At 39.5% G+C, this 8,582-nt stretch overlaps 1 non-coding gene across 1 annotated transcript; it reads right to left on the reverse strand.

The window, feature by feature from the left end:
- Positions 1 to 2,020: 2,020 nt before the first annotated feature.
- On the reverse strand, positions 2,021 to 2,127 carry LOC141637018 (small nucleolar RNA R71). Its single transcript, XR_012541582.1, has one exon. It is a non-coding gene; the product is annotated as a small nucleolar RNA R71 (small nucleolar RNA).
- Positions 2,128 to 8,582: the final 6,455 nt, after the last annotated feature.

Consider the following 8,582-nt stretch of genomic DNA (forward strand, 5'->3'; position numbering starts at 1 on the left):
GTCTTGCCCAAGAATCCGCTCGGATTCTCAGCCAGATCCGCCGTCCCGACTCCCATCCGCACGGATCACAAAGACAAAGACGTTTTCATTCCTCAAGCATCGATAAGAGAAGCCCTTCTCTCGGATAATCCTGGAGGCTCCTTGCTCAACTTAAAAAGTGTAATTACTAGTTTAGCCCTTAGTTAACCCTAATGCATCCTCCCTAATTTTCACTATAAATACCCCATTAGTCTAATTAGAGGAGGATGTTCTTCTTATCAATAATTAGAGTAGTTAATATCAATCAAATCTCTCTTCAATATTGTAATCAAATATTAATCAAGTTTTAATCCAAGTTTTAGTTCTTTAATCTCTCTCTTGTTCTTACTTTATTTTGGGTAATTGAAGATTATTTGGGTTATTATTGGGAGATTGACAACCTCTCAATCTAGGATTCAAGTACTTCTTTTATTCTTGCTTTATTATTGGAATCATTAGTAGGTATAATCTCTTAATCCCTTTTTAATTATTGCTAATTACTTTCATTTATTCATCATGTTTCATTATGTTAGTATGATTGACAACCTTTCTAGCATGATCAATATGATAATGAGTGAGTAGTCTCTTAGCTAGGGTTTAATGGGTGATTAGGGAAACCAACATGGGGAATGATTCATGCTTAAATTAATATGCTTTCATATCTTATTTGCTTGCTTGTTTTGATCTTAATACATGCACATGTTATATTTGATGAAATGCTAAGCCTATGAATCCTTGCATTTACTATCATCTTCTATCCATTCAACTTGACTTGTAAGACATAACCCAACTCGAGTCTTGTTAGACCATGCATGTGTTAAGTAGGGAAGATTAAGTCGACTTGTAGGTGTTGTACAATCCAAGAGATTCGGCTCCGGGACCCAAACTTTCTTAGGATTGTAAGATATAACCCAACTCAATCCATCACAACAATAATTGCTTGCTTATAATTTGAGAACATGTTTGTATGATCATATCCCATGATTCCCCTATGAACCCATGACACCCTAGTGCTTTTAATCAATTGTTTACACCCTCATTTTATTTATCTTGTTAGTTTATTTTCATTGCTATCTTAGTTTAGTAACCTTCTACATCAACCCAATTTGTGACACCCCTAGACACCGCTAGTTACAATAGAATCTTCATTTCAATACCCGTCCCTTGGGATCCGACCTTTACTTGCCTCTTTACTAATTGTAGAGTTGTTTGTGAAGTATAAATTGTGTTTTGTATCGACCATTGACCAACGACCACATATGCTTAATTGTGTACACCAAATGGCTCCGATCAAAAATGGCGCCGTTGCCGGGGATGGTGTTTAATTGATTTAAGATTTCTTTTATTGTTTTTAGTTGTGTCTTTTTCACCTTGGGGAAGTAAAACTCCTCAAGGTTTGTTCTAATTGTTTTTGAGTTGTTTGATATTTTGCATGTCTAGAAGGTTACAAAGAGATTTGTTACCTTTTGACCGTGAAATCAAAAGAACCTTGACGAATAATAGGAGACTTGTTAGGAGGAATTTGGGAGGTGTTGGTGAAATTGTTCAACCCACTAGTGAGTTTGTCAATCCTTTCGCAATAGAAGGAGAAGAAAACCCATTAAACAATACCACACAAAATCCACCTACAATGCCTAAATTCTCGTCACACTCTATACCCACCGAGGAGGATCTACCAAATGGTACTCCTACCCCACAACATCTTACCGGAAACTTTATTGCCAAGTCCGCCTTCATCCAACTAGTTGAGAGGAGCCAATTCGGGGGAATGCCTAGTGAGGACCCTCATTCTCATATCGAAACATTTTGTGATTATTGTGAAGCTATCTCTCAAACGGGCGTGACTCAAGACCAAATAAGATGGGTCTTATTTCCTTTTTCGTTAATCGGCACCGCAAAGCAATGGTTGAAGGGCCTTGATAAGGCCACCCTTGGAATAGATTCTTGGAAGAAGCTAGCTCTAGCTTTCTACAAAAATTTCTACCCACCGGAAAAGACTAATATGCTAAGAGCTCAAATTACGGGTTTTAAGCAAAGGGATGAAGAATCTTTGTATGAAGCTTGGGAGCGGTTCAAAGGTATTTGTCGCTCATGTCCTCACCATGGACTTAGCGAATGGTTTTTAGTGCAACAATTTTGGAATGGTTTATATGAAGATTCAAGGAACATTCTCAATATGGGATCAAATGGAATGTTCACCGAAGTTGATGACAATCAAACATGGAACAAGATTGAGGAAATGGCGGTCCATAATTCGCAATATAGTAGGCCTCGCAAGGCTACTAGAGGAGGAAAGTATGAAGTGGACACCGTTACTCAATTGGGTGCTCAACTTAGTGCTCACATTGACACAATCAACTTGAAGTTTGAACAAGCTATGGCTAGACTTGAGGAAAGCTCGAAATCATCAAAGCATCATGTCAATGCCATGACGGCATCCTCATCAATCCCAAGCGGGATATGTGAGAATTGTGGAACCTTGGGTCATGACTCAAGTGAGTGTAGGGGAACAACCGAGCAAGTCAATGCTTTCCAAGCTTACAAAAGTGGTACCCCTTATTCAAATTTTTACAATGAAAACACCAAGTTCCATCCAAATCTCTCATACAAAAGCCAAAATGTTCAAAACCCTCAAACAACATACACTCCACCACCCATGAGAAATCAAAATCAAAGACCCTTTTACAATCAAAACCAAGGTTACCAAAATCAAAACCCATACAATCACCACAATGACCAAAGTTTTGATGTCCAAAAAGCGGTCCTCCAAATGCAAAAGAATCAACAAGAATTTTTCACCCAAATGCAAAAAGATAGCCAAGCAAAAGACACCACCATCAACAACATTCTAGCTCACACCAAGATGTTGGAAACACAATTGACCCAACTAGCATCTTCGAGCTCACAAAGACAAAAAGGGCAATTACCACCTCAAGGTAATCCCCTAGACATGAAACGGTTAGTGCCATTCACTTGAGAAGTGGTACAAGGTATGAAGCACCGAAGGAGCAAGTTGAGGATGAAGTTGTGAGAGCTAGTGAGAATGAAGTTGTGGTGCAAGGTCCCAAAGAAGGGGAATCATCAAAAGAAGAAAGCTCAAAGAAAAATGAAGACAAAGCCAAAGAAAAGGAGCCCATTGTGATTAGACTTCCTTTTCCAAGTCGTCAAGCCAAGCCTAAATTTGATGATCAACTTCGGAAGTTCATGGAAATTGTGAAGAACTTAGAAGTCTCAATTCCTTTCACGGAATTAATCAATCACGTTCCGGCCTATGCAAAGTACATGAAAGATATCCTCACAAAGAAGAAGTCGATCCGGAAACTTGAGACTATCGCCTTCACTAAGGTGAATAGTGCCATACTTCAAGGGAGTTCACCTCCAAAATTAAAGGATCCGGGAAGCTTCTCAATACCGTGTACCATTGGCGACACAACGATCAACAAAGCCTTATGTGATCTAGGGGCTAGTGTGAGTGTCATGCCGTACTCGGTAAGTAAAAGGTTGGGAATGGGAGAGCTTAAATGTACCAATATCACTCTTCAAATGGCCGATAGATCGACGAAGACACCGCTAGGGATATGGGAAGATGTCCCCGTGCGAATTGGGAAGTTTTTCATCCCGGTGGACTTTGTCATAGTTGATATGGAGGAAGATTCCAACATTCCAATCATCTTAGGAAGACCTTTCCTACACACCGCGGGTGCGGTGATTGATGTGAAACATGGAGAGCTCACTCTAGAAGTGGGAGATGAAAGCATAACTTTTAATCTTGACAAGACCATGAGAGCTCCTCGTTTGCATGAGCCATGTTTCATGATTGATCATTATAGCCGGAAAGATGAGAAGAAGAAATCGGAACTCCAATGGAGGAAGAAAATTGAAGATGCTCCATTCAAAGAGCAAGTGAATTTTGACAAGGAGAGCTTGCAAAGCTCATCAAAATCAACCAAGGAAGAAGATGATGGCCTCATTGGCCAAGAAAAGAAATTGGGAGAGTTGTCTCCATCCAAGCAAGAGATTTTCAATGATCAACTCAATAAAGTTTGTGGTCTTTGGGATGACGAATTTGAAGGGATCTTTAATCCCTACATTGGGCATGCCATCGATCATGATCAACAACAAGAACCACGGTCTATTGAGGACCTCTACCATAACAATGAACAAGCTTTTGATTACTTCTTCAAGGTGTTGAGCAACATCAACAACACCTTGAACATGCCTCCTTGACATCTCATCAAGAATGAGAGTTTGGTGGAGTCCTCCCTAAACCACCACTTGTAAATATTTCTAACTCCCTAACTTACATTTAATTTTTGTATTGCATTTTTGTCATTTTTGGATTTATTTTTACTTTGATCAAAATAATTGTCATGAAAAGAGAGAAGTGAGGGAGGGACTAATGATTTTAATTGATGTGTAGTGCTTTACCTTAGTGTGGGGATGGCAATTGCCTAGGCTATTCATGCCTTAGTAGTGCCCCCGCAATGAAGAACACAAGATTTGAAAGAAAGAAAGAATGATAAGGGAATGCGTTTGTGCACGGATGGACCTGAATCCGTGTACACAAGGACCAATCCGAGCGGATTCCTGAGAATCCGCCCGTCTGCAGAGGATTCGAGCGTCCTGCTGAGAAGACGCCCGTCTTGGGCTGAGCTGAAATTGCTAAAATTCTTGACTGTTGAAGAATCCGAGCGGATTCCTGGAAAGACGCCCGTCTCACAGAATCCGTCCGTCTTTTGAACAATCCGCCCGTCTTGCAGCTGAAGAAAAACAAAGAAAAATCTCCGGACAAGAATCCGTCCGTCCTGCACGTAATCCGCCCGTCTCATCTCAGAAGAATCCGAGCGGATTCCCCAGAATCCGCCCGTCTCTAGGCGGGATTTTTGAAAATTTGAAGCTGAAGAATCCGAGCGGATTGCGCCTAATCCGCACGGATTACCCCTGCGTCCTAATATTGTCGAGTTCTTTAAATACCCATCCCACCTTCATTCATTCATTCATTCACTCATAAACACTACCCACAACATCAAAACCCTCATCCTCTCCATCTCAAAAACAAAAACCCTCAACAAAACTCACCAAAATCAAATCAAACCATCTTTCAAATAACAAATCAATCACTCCATCTTCATTAACAATCAAAACCAAGCACAAAATCTTCACCTTTGAATTGATTTTTGTTCTCATAAAGGCAAAGCCTTTCACCTTCAAAATCGATTTGGGCATTCTACAAATTGAAGATTTTTGATCTTTTTCTTGGTTAGCTCATCAAATGGCAAGAACAAAGGGAGCAACAAAAGCAAAGGCAAAGGCAACAAAGGCACCAAAGGCTACAACTCTCTCTCAAAGGCAAAAAGCTCTACAAATGAAGAAAGCTTTGGCAATGGTGGTATCAACACCAAGCTTGGAAGTGCAACAACCTCAACAAATTTCTATGGAAGCATCACCCTCTACTCCGGTAATTAATCAACTCTTGCATTATCCGGAGGTAACATTCATTTCCGATTCCCATAGAAATACATTTGTCAAGTTTGCTATGAAACAAATTCAATCCACCAAATTCATATGCCAAGATGCTTTAGAGAAGTTGGGTGTTCTTGAACAAACAAGAGTCTTTTTCAATGCCATGGGTTTAAAGAAATTGTTTGAAATGAAGGAAGTAACATACCCCTCCCTTGTCTTGGAATTCTTAAGTTCTTTAAAAGTGACAAAAGTTGAGAATAGGGAAAATATTGAGTTTCGTCTAGCTAACACTAGTAGACGCATTACCTTTCCGGAATTGGGTGCAATTTTGGGTCTTAGCGATGAACATAAATTTTATAAGCAATATGGGAAGTATGATCCCGAGCCTCTTTGGGAGGCAATCTCCGGGAAGAAATTTGAAGATTTTAAAGCTTGTCGTGCTCTTTTGGTCCATCATCCGGGCATAAGAATATGGCACAAAGTTGTGGGAAATACCATAATTGCTAGAAAAGACACCAATCATTTCACGAGACTCGATTTTATTCTCCTTGAATCAACTTTGAATATTGGAAGAATTCACACCAAGCCTTACAATTCTTTGAGGCTATTGGTTGATAGATGGCTCCATGTAGATAGTGGGAAGAAGGGTCAAACCGTAATTGTTAATGGCGGCCTTGTCACGGTCCTAGCCAAGCACTTTGATCCTAATTTCAATAAGGATAGCAAGTACAAGGCTAAGGATGGTGGCCATCTTATTGATATGTCCACCTTGATTAACAAGTTTAAGTGGGTTGCTCACAATTCCCTTGATACCAAGTATGGGTGGCTTACAAGTGAGGCTCGATCATTCACTCTACCCGCAAAGATTTGCCGTCTTAGTGTCCACCAGACCAACTATTTACTTCCCCTATCCGAAGAAGCCGAGTACATCATTCAACAACAAAAGGGTGATCATGAAACCCCCTCCTCTTCCATTGTTATACCACCTTACCCCTATGATTATGAAGAGTTCAAACCGCAAGGGGTTGAAATTGGGAAAGACTATGTAACTCTTCTTATGCAAGCCATGCACAAGCAAGCTTATGAAGATCGGAAGAATGCATATTTGGCTCAATATCCTCCCCTCCTACATCTAGCTAGGCAAGGACTCCTCGATCCATCTTGTCCTTTGCCTAGTTGGGCGGATAAAGAAGCCTTATTTCCGGGTGCATCTAGGGAAGTGGTGGAAGACAATGAGGTTGTTGGAAATGATGAGGAGATTGATGACAACATTGAGGAAGAAGCAAGTGGAGATGAAGAAAGAGATGGTGAAGATAATGATGAGGAAGATGATGGTGAAGAAAGCAAAGAAGAAAGTGCCAAGGAAAGTGGCAATGTGACCACTTCTCATGAGAGAAGTGGTGATGATAGTAGCATGATGGAAGACTAGCCTTGGAGATTCCTACTCTCCCACGGTTTGTCTATATCTCTTTGTATTTTATTTCATTTTGATCATTGTTGGTTTAGTCCTAGCAACATCAAAGGACTCACACCTCGGTTCCTTTGAGGTGTTCTTTATTGTTCCCACTTTTGTAAAATCCAAAATGACAATCTAGTTTCATGCATAGCATAGCATGTGCATGAACTCCCTCATGCTTTGACATTAGCAATAGTGTCTTACTTGGTTTGGGGAAGTTAATGCATACGCAACGGGAGGTAATTTAAATTATCCTCTCCGTCATAACAAAAACCATGCATCATGTAGTATAGCTTAGTGTAGAATTGCATTTAGTATAGAAATCATGCATCATTCTTGCATAATTTCCATCATTTTGGCCATTGAGGACAATGCCCATATTAGTGTGGGGATGGGAATTCTAACACTTAACTTTTATTCAAAAACCATAAAAATTGAAAAATTTCAAAAATCATAAAAATTTGAAAAATTGAAAAACCAAAAACAAGTTCATTTCCTTTGAATATATTGTTTTGTATATATTGTGTTTGTTTCATCCTTGTTCACTTTGATTGACTACGCCACATCCGAGACATGAGGATATTGAAGACCGCATGGTATGATCTTTCCAATCTCCTTTTTCCTCTTTATGTTAATGACTATGTGGCTTTATTTTGATTGATGCGGTAAAACAATGTGAACTTAGGATTGCATTTAGAATTATTTGGCATATTAGTTGGTAGAATCATATGCATTAGGATGTTTATATGTTAGTTGCATCATGGCATGTAGTTGCATGTTAGAAAATTTTGCGAAACCGTCTATTTGGGAAGCTTGACAAATGTATATAGGCCCTAGTAGATGCTTTTTATTCTTAAGACTTAGCTTGTTAGAATACTTGTAAAACACCCTAGGATGTGTCATGCTAGTATCCTTTGACCCATGGTTTAAGGCCTAGTCAAGAGTACCTTGTGGTGTGATAACTCCTTGGCTACCGTTTATTCCAAGGTGACCCTTGAAACCATGCATACTTCCATCATTCATCCATGTTCTACCATATATTTTTGTCATCAAAGGGAATGGGCACAAAACAAAAAGAAAGTCAAAATTGAGTTCAATGAAACGAAAAGTGAAAGAAAGTTTGCAAAAATGCATCAAAAGAAAAGAGGAGCAAAAAAAAATAGAACTCCTAAAACTTCAAATACAAGGCACCCTCGTTACTAATTGGGGTGACTTTGAAAAAGTTCAAAAAGAAATGCAAAGAAAAGCAAAAAGTTGTCAAGTATTGAAAAGCCAAAAATCAAAAAGAATGGCAAAGAAAGTGTTCTCAAAAAGTCAAATGCCAAAGAAATTTGGGGGGAAAACAAAAATGAAAGCAAACTCCCAAAATGAAACTCAAATATCTATTGATCCCTTTATCCATCGTATCCATTTTTGTGCATGGTAGAGAGGGGACGACCCTTCTTCTTGTCTAGGCAAGAGGGGGAATTCCGCGATCCTCCAGTGTTTCTAACACCATAGGGAGTCTACTCTTGACAAAAGCATTTAACGATTGAGGACAAAGGTACCCTAGCTTGACACCTTTTGGAGGTGATTTATTGGTATCCTTCTAGGCTTAGTAGTTTGAACAAATTGCATCTATGAAGGATTGTGTACCCTTGAATTG

This window comes from Silene latifolia, chromosome Y (genome assembly GCF_048544455.1).
Source record: "Silene latifolia isolate original U9 population chromosome Y, ASM4854445v1, whole genome shotgun sequence".
Taxonomy (NCBI): Eukaryota; Viridiplantae; Streptophyta; class Magnoliopsida; order Caryophyllales; family Caryophyllaceae; genus Silene; species Silene latifolia.